The sequence below is a fragment of the Lonchura striata genome, chromosome 37, assembly GCF_046129695.1.
Source record: "Lonchura striata isolate bLonStr1 chromosome 37, bLonStr1.mat, whole genome shotgun sequence".
In the NCBI taxonomy this organism is placed as follows: Eukaryota; Metazoa; Chordata; class Aves; order Passeriformes; family Estrildidae; genus Lonchura; species Lonchura striata.
The window spans coordinates 1,366,635-1,382,356 of record NC_134639.1 but is presented as its reverse complement, the minus strand read 5'-3'; the positions used below and the strand labels follow the sequence as shown (position 1 = coordinate 1,382,356).

The 15,722-nt window shown below is 52.2% G+C and overlaps 1 long non-coding RNA gene and 1 pseudogene across 1 annotated transcript; both read right to left on the bottom strand.

Moving 5' to 3' along the window:
* The window catches only part of LOC144247988 (olfactory receptor 14A16-like), a 160,385-nt pseudogene that overhangs the window by 18,632 nt on the left and 126,031 nt on the right, over positions 1–15,722 (bottom strand).
* On the bottom strand, positions 13,039–14,822 carry LOC144247999 (uncharacterized). The gene is made up of 3 exons (XR_013341411.1): positions 14,226–14,822; positions 13,348–13,420; positions 13,039–13,161 (listed from the first exon to the last, which is right to left on the bottom strand). It is a non-coding gene; the product is annotated as an uncharacterized LOC144247999 (long non-coding RNA).

The window sequence follows — 15,722 nt, the reverse complement described above, 5'->3', positions numbered from 1 at the left end:
GTGGTCTCATTGGAACAAAGGACATGGCTGATGGGACAGAGGCTCCTGGAAACTATGGGACATTGTGACATTGCAGGGCCTCATGGAACTTAGGAGACCACTGCCACTGAGAACCTTCTGGAACCAAGCAGCCATTTTCACCCTAAAGAACCAAGGAGACCATTTCTGACAGCACAAACCTCATGGAACTGAGGGGCTGTTGGTATACAGCTGTCAGAACCCTGGCCTGGTTCAGGGGTTCCATGTGGTGGTAAAGTCTCTCCTCCAACCCGTGCTTTTAAAGAAAACTCTGCAGCCTCTTGTTGTTTGGTCTCAAGGCAGTTTATTGCAAGCTATCTGAAAGATTGTCTTCTCTGGCTACTGCGGTTTGGTCAGCAGCTCAGGCAGAGGCACACACACCTCTGACATCCTCTCTGACCACTGTCTTCTTCTTCTCTCTCCCCTGCTCAGGGCTGCTGCTATTTTTTACATGATACATTACATGATACATGTTTACAGTTTTTCCCCAATACCTACTACCTATATTAAATGGTGCTTTTCTAATCTGCACCAATCCGTAAGTGCCAACATCATCAAGAACATGGAGGTAAGGAAGAAGAAAGAGGAGGAACAGGACCGGCCTACATTCCTCCATCTTAAAACTTCTGACCCCCCATGTACAAAGTAAAAACCCCACTGTACAGGTGTTAAAACCCCCTTGTACAATACTAAAAATTCTTCCCTTTGCTTGGTAACTACTTCTACTATAATATCTAAACTTTTGTGACTGCTTGTTCCACCTTCAAAGTTGGTAAATCATTCCATGGCTCAAACTCAAAATCACAGCTGTTTGCAGCTGCCTGCCAAGGTCTCAAATGCCTCCAACCAGGGCCTGGAACCTCCAAAAACGTCTGAGGGACATTTTGAGTTCCAACATCTTTCCTTCCTGTTTGAACCAGAAACACCTGTTTGGTCACTTTGTTCATGGCCCTACGAATGCACAGAAAATGCATGGCAGAACAAGCAGAAGAACTAGAAGCCCTATAAAAATATAAAATGCTACTTTCAAAAGCTCCCTCCGCAATGGTGAGAGATTAAAGAAGTTAATGAAATCATCCCACCAGAATCCTGTAACTTCTTTCAATTTGCTGATGCTGCTTTGTATTTGCTTTATATTTTCATGGATAGATTTTGAGTGATCAGACAAGTTCATGCAGCACATCCCCTCAAATTCTTCACACCCATGCCCATGTGACAGCAACAAATAATCAATTGCCGCCCTGTTCTGAAGTGTTGCTTGTCTTGCACTGCTGATATCTGTTAACATGTCGCTCAGTGCAGATGAAACAGCTCGAGTGTGTTTACTCCACCAACATGCCATGTGGTCCAATTGTGTCAAGGCCACCCCTGATGCTGTTTGGGGTGAGAAAATTGCTACTGCAGTTCTCCAAGCCGCGTCCCAGGTATAAACTTCATCATCACAATTTGGACTATATTGCTCAAGGGATCTTTTTTCCCCTGTGTGTCTGCTCCCTTAAAATTTCTAAATCAGGTGTTATCAATGAGAGTTCCCCAATGCTGCATGGGCCGCCCTTGATTTTTGCAGGGATAGCAGGCCAAATTCTGTCCCCGCAGATTAAAACCACTCCCTTTGGTAAAAAGCTGGATGCTGGAGGGATGGTTTGCTCATCATTTTGGTGTAATTACACCAGGATGATGCATTTCTATAAAAGAGTTGGTTTGGAGTGACATCTATTATGTGGTTATCTGTTTCTGCCACTCCCAGTGGGTTAAATTTAATACAGAATTTCATTTTTGTTGACCCAAAAATGTCCAATTCCGGAGGTTCAAAGTGAGCCACAGGAAGGTACTGTGTCCAAACAGGCTATCCTTCCACAGGATCCGAAAAAGATTTCAGAACCTTTGGAGGGATGCTTTTTGGGATTGGCCATTCCTCTGATAGTAAAATGGTTTTAAAATCATAGGGAGTAAGGGTTAAAAGGAAAAATAAGCTTAGTAGGCCCTGGATAAGCAAACAGTCTAAGCACATGGAGAACTCGTACTTGCTAGAACTGCAGCGTGTAGCTAGTACATGATAATTGATATAATTGTTAGATGTGATGATTGTTTAGTAATTAAATATAATTGCTGTTTAATCATAAGAATGATCGTGAGAAACACTGGTCAGTGACCTAAGAAAGATCAGAAGTAACTTATGTCAATGTATACAATAGAACAATGTAAGTTTAATAATAAATATGTAAGTTGTGTAACGATACAATATAAAATACGTTCAGCTCGAAAGCCATGTCGGTGTCAGATTTGGGTCTGTACCCCTGATTCCCAGAGCTCTCAACAGAAGCAACTGCAGATAATCATATCCCGGGATTATTTGTTTTTCCGAACGCTAACAATGGTTGCCATGGAAACTGACCATAGCAACAGGGGCTGCTGATGGTTGCCATGGAAACTGACCATAGCAACAGAGGCACGGGATGGTTGCCACGGAAAAGGACCATAGATCCAAGGGGTGGTGATGGTTCCCATGGAAACTGAGCATAGCAACAGGGGCTGGTGATGGTTGCCATGGGAACTGACCATAGAAACAGGGGGCATGAGATGGTCGCCATGGAAACTGACAATAGAAACAGTGTCTTCCGATGGTTGCCATGGAAACTGACCATAGGAACAGGAGGCTTGCCATGGTTGCCATGAAAACTGATCATAGCAACAGCGGCTGGGGAGGTTGCCATGTAAAAAGTACCATCGCAATAGGGGCTAATGATGGTTGCTATGCAAACTGACCATACCAACATGGGCGGGTGATGGTTGCCATGGAAACTGACCATGGAAACATAGGATTTTGGATGGTTGCCATGGATAGTGACCATAGGAGCAGTGTCTCTCGACGATTGCCATGGAAACTGACCATAGGAACAGCAGCTGGTGATGGTTGCCATGGAAACTGACCAAAGCAACAGGGGGTGGTGATGGTTTCCATGGAAACTCACCATAGCAACAGGAGCTTGGGATCGTTGCCATGGAAATGGACCATAGCAACAGGAGGTTGGGATCGTTGCCATGAAAACTGACCATAGCAAATGGGTCTGGTGATGGTTGCCATGGAAACTGACCATAGCAACAGGGGGCTTGTGATGGTCAGCATGAGAACTGACCATAGCAACTCGGGGTTTGCGATGGCCCCCATGGATACTGACCATAGCAAATGGGTCTGGTGATGATTGCCATGGAAATGACCATAGCAACAGGGATTGGTGTTGGTTGCCATGGAAAGTGACCATAGCAACTGGAGTTGGGATTGGTTGCCATGAAAACTGACCATAGCAAATGGGGCATGTCATGGTTGCCATGGAAAGTGACCATAGCAACTGCAGCTGGGGATGGTTGCCATGGAAACTGACCATAGTAACAGGGGGTCGTGATGGTTTCCATGGAAAAAAGCCATAGTAACAAGGGAATTGGGATGGTTGCCATGGATACTGACCATAGCAACTGGGGCTGGGGATGGTTGCCATGGTAACAGACCATAGCAAATGGGGCATGTCATGGCCGCCATGGATACTGACCATAGCAAAAGGGGCTGGTGATGGTTGCCATGGAAACTGACCATAGCAAATGGGTCTGGTGATGGTTGCCTTGGAAAATGACCATAGCAACAGGGGGTTTGTGATGGCCGCCATGGATACTGACCATGGCAAAAGGGGCTGGTGATGGTTGCCATGGAAACTGACCATAGCAAATGGGTCTGGTGATGGTTGCCATGAAAACTGACAATAGCAAATAGGTCTGGTGATGGTTGCCATGGAAACTGATCATAGCAACAGGGGGTTTGTGATGGCCACCATGAATACTGACCATAGCATCCGGGGCTCGTGATGATTGCCTTGGAAACTGACTATAGCAATTGTCTCTTCTGATTGTTGCCATGGAAACTGACCATAACAACAGGCATTGGAATTGGTTGCCATGGAAACTGACCATGCCAAAAGGGGCTGGTTATGGTTTCCATGAAAACTGACCATAGCAACTGGGGCTGGGGATGGTTGCCATGGGAACTGGTCATAGCAAATGGGGCATGTCATGGTTGCCATGGAAACTGACCATAGCAACTGGATCTGGGGATGGTTGCCATGGATACTGATCATAGCAACGGTGGCTCGTGATGGTTGCCATGGAAAAAAGTCATAGCAACAAGGGAATTGGGATGGTTGCCATGGAAACCGACCAAAGAAACAGGTGCTGGTGTTGGTTGCCATGGTAACTGACCATAGGAACAGGAGCTTGTGATGCTTGCCATGAAAATGGACCATAGCAACGGGTCGTGGCGATGGTTGCCATGGATACTGACAATAGTAACAAAGAATGGTGATGGTTGCCATGGAAACTGAACATAGAAACATGGACAGATGATGGTTGAAAGGGAAAAGGACCATGGCAACATGGAGATTGGGATCGTTGCCATGGAAACTGACCATAGCAATTGGGGCTGGGGATGGTTGTCATGGAAACTGACCATAGCAAAAGGGGGTTTGTGATGGCCGCCATTGATACTGACCATAGCAAAAGGGGCTGGTGATGATTGCCATGGAAACTGATCATAGCAAACGTGTCTGGTGATGGTTGCCATGGAAACTGATCAGAGCAACAGGGGGTTTGTGATGACCGCCATTGATACTGAACATAGCAACCGGGGCTGGTGATGATTTTCATGGAAACTGACCACAGCAACAGGGTTTGAGGATGGTTGCCATGGAAACTGACTATAGGAACATGGGCTAGTGATGGTTGCCATGGAAACAGACCATAGCAACAGGAGATCGTGATGCTTGCCATGAAAATCGACCATAGCAACTGGTGGTGGTGATGGTTGCCATGGATACTGACCATAGAAACTTGGGCAGGTGATGGTTGCAATGGAAAAGGACCATGGCAACAAGGGGATCGTGATGGTTGCCATGAAAACTGACTATAGCAATAGTGTCTTCTGATTGTTGCCATGGAAAGTGACCATAGAAACTGGGGTTGGTGTTGATTGGCATGGAAACTGACCATAGCAAATGTGTCTGGTGATGATTGCCATGGAAACTGACCATAGCAAATGGGGCATGTCATGGTTGTCATGGAAACTGACCATAGCAACTGGAGCTGGGGATGGTTGCCATGTAAACTGACCATAGGAACCGGGGTGGGGATGGTTGGCATGGAAACTGATCATAGCAACAGCGCCTGGTGATCTTCACTATGAGAACTGACCATAGCCACAGGGGCTGGAGATGGTTGCCATGGAAAGTGACCATAGCAAATTGCGCTGGGGATGGTTGCCATGGAAACTGACCATAGAAACATGGGTGGGTGGTGGTTGCCAGGGAAACTAACCATAGCAACAGGGGCTGGTGATGGTCGCTATGGAAACTGACCATAGCAACAGGGGCTGGACATGGTTGCCATGGATACTGATCATAGCAACAGGGTGTTTGTGATGGTCCGCATGAGAACTGACCATAGCAAAATAGGCTGGTGATGATTGCCATGGAAACTGATTATAACAATTGTGTCTTCTGATTGTTGCCATGGAAACTAACCATAGCAACAGGGATTGGTGTTGGTTGCCATGGAAACTGACCATGCCAACAGGGGCTGGTTATTGTTTCCATGAAATCTAACCATAGCAACTGGTGCTGAAGATGGTTGCTATGGATACTGACCATAGTAACAGGGGCCTGGAGATGGTTGCTATGGATACTAACGAGAGAAACAGAAGCCTGGAGATGGTTGCCATGGAAACTGACCATAGCAAAATGAGTCTTGGGATGGTTGCCATGGATACTGAACATAGCAACCGTGGCTGGTGATGGTTGGCATGGATACTGATCATAGCAACAGCGGCTGGTGATGTTCACTATGAGAACTGACCACAGCAACCGGGGCTGGGGATGGTTGCCATGGTAACTGACCATAGCAACAGGTGCTGGTGATGGTTGCCATGGAAAAAAGCCATAGCAAAAAGGGAATTGGGATGGTTGCCATGGATACTGACCATAGCAACTGGGGCTGGGGTTGGTTGCCATGGTAACTGACCATAGCAAATGGGGCATGTCATGGTTGCCATGGAAACTGACCATAGCAACTGGAGCTGGGGATGGTTGCCATGGAAACTCACCATAGCAAAAGGCGTCTTGGGACAGTTGCCATGGATACTGATCATAGCAACAAAGGCTCGTGATGGTTGCCATGGAAAAAAGCCATAGCAACAAGGAAATTGGGATGGTTGCCATGGATACTAATCATAGCAACAGGGGCTCATGCTGGTTTCCATGGAAAAAAGCCATAGCAACAAGGGAATTGGGATGGTTGCCATGGATACTGACCATAGCAACTGGGTCTGGGGATGGTTGCCATGGAAACTGACCATAGCAAATGGTGCTAGGGATGGTTGCCATGGAAACTGACCATAACAACAGGGGGTTTGTGATGGTCCGCATGAGAACTGACCATAGCAACGGGGGGTTTGTGATGGCCGCCATGGATACTGACCATAGCAAATGGGTCTGGTGATGATTGCCATGGATCATTGCAATGGGTCTTGATGAGGTTTGCTAGGGTAATCCAGGGAATCCCTATTGCTGCTCTGTCAGGTCTGGGATCATGGTAGGGGGTCAGGAACCCCCCATACAGGTCTCTGAGAGACACTCTCTCCGATCTCTGTCCATGGAAAAGACTTTTCAATCTTACAGGTTGAATTAGAAGATCTGAGTGTTTGAGATAAGTAATAATTAGTGTGACATGGGTGCAAAAGTAGAATTTAAGTATTCTAGATAAGCGGTTCAAAGGAGGCAAGATGGAAGATATTGGGTGTGTCTTGTCCTTTTTCTTCTTCATGCTTTCCATGTTTCACTGTAGTGTTGGCATTTTTCTATTGCTTTAGGCTGGGGACACACTGTTCAACGTAGGTGATAGGTATTGGCACGTTACTGTAAATATAGCACACATAGTTTCTGGTATATAATGTTTGTAACATCACACTGAGTTGCAGAGACCCACAGTCCTGCGGAACGGCAGCAGAACATGTTAGACATAAACAAGAATAAAAAACCTTGAAACTAGCACAGATTAATTATGTCTTCTTCGTTGGCAGCGGGGCTGAGAGGGGTCTGCCAAGCAGAGCTGAGTCCCCAGGACACAGGGAAGCAGCTGCTGGCAGGGACAGCTCCAGGCAGCAGAGCCCTGGGCAGGCAGTAGGGAAACTCCCTCCAAGCTGTGCTGAGATGTTTAAAGTCCTCTCCAACCCAACCATTCCATGTTTGTTTTTTTTTTACAGATCCACATGCGAAGGCACCACAAATGTCCAACAGCAGCTCCATCAGCCCCTTCCTCCTGCTGACACTGGCAGACACGCGGCAGCTGCAGCTCCTGCACTTCTGCCTCTTCCTGGACATCTCCCTGGCTGCCCTCCTGGGCAACGGCCTCACCATCAGCTCCGTAGCCTGCGGCCACCACCTGCACACGCCCATGTTCTTCTTCCTGCTCAACCTGGCCCCCAGCGACCTGGGCTTCATCTGCACCACTGTCCCCAAAGCCATGCACAATTCCCTCTGGGACACCAGAGACATCTCCTACACGGGATGTGCTGCACAGCTCTTTTTTTTTTTTGTCTTTTTCATCTCAGCACAGCTTTCCCTCCTGACCATCATGTGTTACGACCGCTATGTGTCCATCTGCAAACCCCTGCACTACGGGACCCTCCTGGGCAGCAGAGCTTGTGCCCACATGGCAGCAGCTGCCTGCGCCAGTGCCTTTCTCAATGCTCTCATGCACACAGCCAATACATTTTCCATGCCCCTGTGCCGTGGCAATGCCCTGGGCCAGTTCTTCTGTGAAATCCCACACATCCTAAAGCTCTCCTGCTCACAGTGCCTGTTTAGCATTTGGCTGTTTTGTGTTCATTGTTTTTTCAAATGTGCAGATCTTCAGGGCCGTGCTGAGGATCCCCTGTGAGCAGGGACGGCTCAAAGCCTTTTCCACCTGCCTCCCTTACCTGGCCATGGGCTCCCTGTTTGTCAGCACTGCCGCATTTGCCTACCCAAAGCCCCACTCCACCTCCTCCCCATCCCTGGATCTGGCCCTGTCAGTTCTGTATTCGGTGGTGCCTCCAGCCCTGAACCCCCTCATCTACAGCCGGAGGAACCAGGAGCTCAAGGCTGCAGTGAGGAGACTGATGACTGGATGTTTCAGGAACACTAAACTGCTGGCCAATTTCTGCAAATCACTTGTAATAAAAGAAATCTTTGATACTTCTTGGTTTCATTTGGAAGGATCTTTTTCTTTGTAGCACTCATTTAATATTATTCTCAAAGAAATGTCATTTTTGGTGCCAATTCTCATTCTGAATCTTTCCACCTTCACTGTGCCCACAGACTGTGTCAATGAGGGGCTGCACTCTCAGTGGCTTTAAAAGAACTAAAGGATGTCCCAGCACAGTTTTCTGCACAGATGCTCTTTTGTTGCCTTCTCTGGAGCTGTAGCAGCAATGTCTGTGTGCAGAGCTGGGGCAGATCAGGGCTGGCACAGCAGCTGTGCCCAGGAGCAGCAGCACTTGGTGGTGCCAGTGCTGCTCCCGTGGCCCTGCCCCGCTGCCCTGGTGGCCCTGGTGTTGCTGCAGGGCCTGAGTGCTCTCGGGGCCGGGCACAGTCCTGGGGGTGGCAGTGCCGGGGCTGCTGCAGGGACAGGCCATGGGCACTGCTGGGGCAGTGCTGACGCCTCAGGCCAGGGCCTGGGGGCTCCAGGCTCCTTGCCCAGGCTCTCTCAAGAACATGGCCAGGCCAATGCTCAGCACAGAAAACTCCCGTGAGCAGCCCCAGGCCGGCTGTGGGCAAGCTGGGAACAAACAGCATGGCTGGTGCTCTGCTAGGGCCCTGGGGGAGACGGGAAGGAGCAGCAGAGCAGGGGCTGATCCATCCCCAGTGCACTGCACAGCCCAGGGCAGCGTCCCAGAGCGTCCTCATGGAGCTGCCAACAACATCCCCCCTCTGCAGCCCTGGCCTCTCCCCCAGCTCACAGAGGTGCCGCATCCTTGCAGGCACAGACACGGCAGCACTGGCTCAGCAGCCCCTGTTTGCATTGCACACAGCAGGCAGGAGAACCCCCATGCTGGTGCTGTGGGGACATGGACCTGAGGCAGCACAAATGCCATCAGCCCCTGGGGCCAGGAAGGGCTGGGGGATGCCAGGGAAACCACTCAGCTTTGTCCTGGCCTCTGCAGTCAACCAGAAAGTTTGTTCCCATCAGCTGGGAGTTTCCTGTCCCACTGCAGACGCTGCTGCTCAGAGCCAGGGCTGCCTGGCAGCCACCCCCAAACTGCCCTGAGCATTTCCTCAGCTTCACCTTTGCTTTCTTTACGCTTCCTGCTACAAATTTCTTCCTGTTGCCCACCCCTCTTCCCTCCCCTGCACACATACCATGCCTGTTTGCCCTTTCCTCTCTGCCCCACTCCCCATTGCAGTTCCTGACTTGGCACCACGGGAACATCCCTTGGGGAGCAGGATCATCCCACAAGTGCTGCAGGAATTATCTGCAGGCTCCTGCAGTGCCTGGTGCTGCTCCCTTTGCCAGAGGCACCCCAGGCCAGGGGGGCACATCTGGGCTGCTGTGTCTGGCTGTGGGGCTCCCTGTTCTGGGCAGTGAGGAGGAGCTGCAGAGGCTCTGCAGGACTGAGAGGATGGGCTTTGGGGCTGTGAGGTGAAGCTGAGGGACCTGGGCTTCTGGAGATTCTGAAGAGGAGGCCCGGGGCTCCTCCTGCAACTGCTCCAAGGGTGGTTTCAGGGAATCCCAGAATCAGCAAGTTTGGAAAAGACCCTGGAGATCATCACATCCAACCTGTGCCCTGACACCGCCTTGTGCCCTCTGAGCCTCCTCCAGGATCAACAACCCCAGATCCTTCAGCTGCTCCTCACAGGATTTGTGCTCCATACCCCTCCCCAGCCTTGTTTCCCTTCTCTGAACACGCTCCAGCCCCTCCATGTCCTTCCTACATTGGGGGGCCCAGAACTGGACACAGCACTCGAGGTGCTTCCCAACCAGTGCCAAGCACAGGGGAAGAATCACAGCCCTGGTCCTGCTGGCCACACCATTCCTGATCCAGGCAAGGAGCCCCAAGGAGGGTTTATCAGGGTCTGACGCTCCAGGGGTCTGGGGGTTAAAGACAAAGACAAAGGCTGGTTTAGGGTATAAATACAGGAACAGAAGCGGTGGAGGAGAGCGTCAGGGATCTCAGGGTTTAGGGGTGGTACACAGGGAAAGGGACTAATAGGGAATGCCAGGGTGGACAGGGAATGGAGAACTTGCTAGAACATGAACATATCAGGGTAAAAAGGTTAGGAAAGGCCAATGGGCCAATAGGGAGGACAGAACTGGGACAAATTAACACAGTGCTGCTGAGCACCATGGGGGAAGCTTCTGTCCTCACCCTGAGCTGTGAGGAATGCCCGGAACCTAAAGCGCATTTCTCCAGGGCATTGCTGTTGCCCTCTCCCCAGTAAGCTCACAGGCCTCCACAAGCACACACTGGAGATGTCTGGGGCCGTGCATAATTTCTCCACTCTCAGCACTGAGGCAATGGACTCTGGCACAGCTCTGAGCTCATGCCCGTGGCAAACACCCCTGGCCATGGGGCTCCGTGGAGCTGCTCTCAGGAAACCCCCCAAGAGCTGGGGAGTGCTCCAAAACTGCCTCAGGAATGTGAGATAACCCAGCATCTCCTCATGAATGTAGACTATTCAAAAACTCACTAAGTAACGGGTTTCCCTGTTGCAGAGGATAGATAGATATGATTGTTCTCTTATCTAGCCGAATGTCACTTCTGCCCTTGGATAAATCCTGGAGTGAAATGGACTGTTCCATCCCACCCCCCAAAAGATTGTGGCTCATCCCGCACCTCTGTACCTGCCCCTAAAACATCAGAGTCTGTAACCCCATTGGCCCATGCCTTGTCCCAGCCCACCTAGGAGCCCCTGATAAGGGGGCTCCGAGGGGCCATGCTGTCTCTTGTACCTCTCCCCCTCTCTTGGACTTCCTCCCTCTCTTGGACTTCCTCCCCTCTTCTCCTCCTGGGGCTTCCCCTCTCCTGAACCCTTCTCCTTTTGTCTCTCCCCTCCCCCACCCTCTGAGGCCCAGCCACGTGCTACGCCTGGGAGCACGAGGCTCGGACCTTCCTGCACCCCCAATAAACCTCTCTCCCCAAGAGCAAGCTTCAGAGATCTCTGCCTCCCTCCACCCCCACCGTGCAGGAGAATAATCTTCCCACATTTCCCCTATTTAATCATCTTGGCTGTCTCATTCCAGACCCCACCCCACCTCCCCAGTCCCAACCCCAATTCATACCACCCCTCCTGGACATCAAGACCCCTTCCCAAGCTGTACTTCCCCCATTTCACACCTCCCAAATCTCCATCCCACCTCACCCAATTCCCATCCTGACCTGCATACCACTTTGCCCAATTCCCTTCCAACCCAATTTCACCCCGGGAAGTGGTGGAATTGAGTTATTTTGGGGTGGGATTGAGTAGTTTTCAGTGGCATTGAGTGGTTTTGAGGTGACAGATCAATCCTTCTCATCATTTGGAGTGCCAACATGTGGTGTCCGGGACCTGGGTCCTGCTGGGAACGCCACAGAGGGCGGGCTCTGCCGGAGCCGGACAGTGATAGCGAGGCTTCCGCCGAGGCGGGATGGCGCTCAGGCTGCTGTAGCTTCCAGAGAGTTTTATTGAGGGGAAGAGAAGTCGGAGGTGCAGGGAGACAACCACTCAGGAAGGGAGCGAGGTGTATAACAGCAATGGGATCGGAGGGTCAGGGTACAAATCAGCCAAAAATGGACAGGTACAGGGGAGGAGCAGGGGATGACCGACAGGGTGAGAACCGATGGGACAAGGGGAAGGGGTGGCTAACAAGGGGGAACCAATGAAGGCACAAAGAACAAGGAACATTCTAGAACAAAGGGATAGCTAAAACAATGATGGACATGAACAGGGATAACAAATGATTGGCCTCAGGGGAGGCGGGAAATTACACAGAAGTGGTCTCCCAGGGCATCCCAGGTGGACTGTCCCCAGGACCCCCTCCCACACTGGGAAGTAAAGACAACAAATAGCCCCCAACCCACTCCCTCCCCCATATACTCCCAGATATCTCCTGGAATCCAAGATTCCCCAAAAAACACAAGTAAAATGTGAGGTTTTAGATGCCTTTGATGAATTTATTGATTTTTACACCAATTTTCCATGTTTTGAAGGGAAGAAGATAAAATATAATAAGAGGCAAAATAAAAGAGACACCAGCCACTTCCCTCTGTGTATCACAGGAAATGTGATACAGGGAATGTGATAGCCACAGGGAATGTGGTCACCAGGGCTCTGACCAGGGTGGGTCCTCTGATGGGGATGGAGCTGGAGCAGCGCACGAAGCTCTTCCTGCGGGCGGGGTTGTCACAGGGCTTCCCTTACCGGTGCCTCCGCTGGTGCCGGGTAAAGAATGAGCGGTCTGAGAAGCTCTTCCCACACCGGGGACACTCGTAGGGCCTCTCCCCGGTGTGGATGCGCCGGTGGGTGACGAGGGTGGAGTTGTGCTTGAAGCCCATCCCGCAGTCGGGGCAGTGGAAGGGCCTCTCCTGTCTGTGGATCCGCTGATGCACAAGGAGATGGGAACTGGTGTGAAACCTCTTCCCACACTCAGGACACTCATAGGGCCTCTCCCCAGTGTGGAACCTCTGGTGGACAATCAGGTCAGACCTGTGGCTGAAGCCCTTCCCACACTCCCCACACTCGTAAGGCCGTTCCCCAGTGTGGATCCTCTGGTGGCAGACCAGGTTGAAACTCTTCCTGAAGCTCTTCCCACACTCCAAGCACTCGTAGGGCCTCTCCCTGTCATGAGGCTGCTCAAGGACCACCAGCTCTGAGCCCTGGCTGAAACTCTGCCCACCTTCCTGGCACAGAGTGGGTCTTTCCTCCTCAGATCCCTGTGATCTGTGTTTGCAGCCCCTCCTCCTGTGGGACCTCAAAGGATTTTCTTCCCCATTGGATTCCTGTGTCATGGAGGTGCTCGAAACAGCCTCTTCCGTGAGGTTCTGCCATGGGGATTTGTTCTCCCTTGTCTCCATCCTCAGCTCCTGCTCTGGGGGAGGAAGGACAAGGAGAGGATGGGATTTGCCTCCGTGCCACAGGGAAGGGCAAGGAGATCCCCCCAGTGCGTCCCTGGCAGGAGGGCACCGGCAGCGGGGCTGTCCTCCAGCCAGGGGCCAGGCTGGGCTGGGAGATGGAGCAGGAGAGAGGGGGAAAGGGGCACTGACTTCCTCCTCACCTGCCTCGGTGTCCCAGGGCATCTTCCTCACAGCCTCCTCCTCCATCCAGCCAAAGTTTGAGAATGGGAAATCCTGATGTGGGGAAAAACAAGGTGTCAATGCCTTGGGCTGGGGTGCTCTTCTGAGTGTTCAGTCCAGAGCAGGTTTAAACAGCTCCAAAGAAAAAGAAAAACCAGAGCCCGGGGAACTTCTCTGCCTCAGCGAGCTACAAACTAACTAAAAGCAAAGGAGAGCTCTGTCCTGCTGTCTGTCTGTTGGCAGACAACTGATACCTCAGGTTTAAGTTTTTCTGTTCTGTTTTGGTGTGCAGCTTCTAGCTCTATATTAGGGGTTACTGGCATCTTTTCACAGGGTGGTGAAGACAAAACAGTCCTGCTCTAGCTGGAGAGTCAAGGACAATCTCTTCAAACTTCAGGCCCAAAGCACAAACAACGTGAAAAGAGGAGGGCAGGCAAGCAAGCAAGGAAGGAGGAGGAAACTTCATCATTTGAACCTATTAACTGGGCAGTTAAATCCTGTATGGAAATGGACTAACACCTATAAAAATGTCAGATCTCATGACCAAGCCCTCTTTTGCTTCCATCTTGGAGCCATCCGGGCAGAGACCCGAGTGTGGCTCCAGTACTGCCAGGGTGTGGCCTTTGAAGGCACTTCAATAAATATCCTCTTTGTTCCTCTTGGCTCCCTCTGGCCTCTGTTCCAGCTCCTTAAGGCATCACAGCAGCCCAGGAGCCGGAATGTGGAGGGGTGATGCAGTTCCTGAAAACAAACTGTGCTCTTCTTCCTCCCCCTCTTTGCTCTCAGAACCAGCCCTGAAGGTGCAGAACTCATTTCGGGGCTAAACGGACCAATGGGGGTACGAGCATCGTGAGCTCACCCCAGGACAGGTCCTGCCAGGGTCAGGGGTCCCGTCCCCGCCTCATCTCCGGGCTGCCGGGGGTCCCCCAGCTCCGGGATCGCCCCTTCCCCTCTGCCGCCTCGGGGGTCCCACGTTCCGCAGCCCCGGCTCTCACGGGATCCCCAAAACCAATGTCCCGCCCTGTCAGCACCGGGCCAGCCCCGCGTGGTCCCCCGGGACCCTCCGAGGGGCGATCAAAGCTCCTGTCCCCCCGAAAAGCTCCTCTCAGGGAGCCCGGAGGGATGCGGGGCTCGGCATCTGCCGGCTCCGAGCACTCTCCAGAAAAATCCCCCCGGAGACCCCTCGATAGAGCCGGGGCGAGCTCGGCCTCCCCCTCCCCTGCGGCTCGGGGCTGGGGCGACGCTGGCGGGGCAGGGGTGCTGCAGCCCCGGCGTGCGGGCGGTGCGAGCGGCGGGATTCTCCCGCTCCTGCCGCTCCTGCCGCTCCTCCTGTCCCTGCTCCTCCTGCCGCAGCCCCTCCGCTCCAGCCCGGAGCTCCCTTTCCCCCTCTGCCCGCCGCCCCGCAGCCCCGGTGCTGGGTGGGGGAGCCCCCGGCCGGCCCCGGGGCGGGCAGGGGGCTCGGGGACCCCCCCGGGGCGGATCCGTCCCCCCGGGCCGAGCCCCGAGCTCCGCTCCGGGGCCGCGGGGCGCTGCGGGGCCGCCCGGCAACTGGTGACGCATCGGCGAGAACGGCTCTGGTTGGCTGGAAATTGTCCAGCGCCTTCGCTGATTGGCTGGAATTGTGAGGGCCGCTGCGCCCGGCGGGTGTCCCGGGGAGCTGCGGAGGCCGGGCCGGAGCCTTTTCCGATTTCTTTCTGTCCCTCTGAGACCTTTTCCCATTTCTTTCTCTCTCTATGAGATCCCTTTACTATTTCTTTCTCTCCCTTTCTCCTTCCCATTTCTTGTTCCGTTCAGCCCGTGTTCAGTCAAATCCGCAGGCTGCGCTCCCATGGCTTCATTTGCACCTTCGCTGGGGCAGAGGCGTCTCTCCCTCCCGGGATCGTAACCCGCGGGCCGGCTCCGTTCCCACCGCGATCCTTCCGGGATTCTGTCAGGGACTCGCTTCCCTTTCCTCCCTCTGCCTGCAGCCGGGAATGTGCTGGGAAATGTCCAGCAAAGCCACCCTTACTGCATAAAAACACTCAATGAAAGGTTTTCATTTTGGATTTTCTGTGATTTTCTTTCTTTTTCCTTTCATAGTAGTAGCTTAATAAAGGTTTGTTTTTTTGGTTTTTTTTTCCCTTGTTATTAAGCTTTGGCCTGCTTTGCTCTGTTCTCGATCACATTTCACAGAATTCAATTGAGAGGTTGCATTTTCATGGGGGCGCTGGCATTGTGCCCGTGTCAAACCATGACAGCCTCCCAAGTGTCCTGCTCACTGGCTCTCCCTGTGCATCTTGGACAGCACAAGGTGGGCATTTCTGGCAGCTGGGCATCAGCAGGCCTTCCAATGGGGGCGTGTTGTGGAATGAGCCCA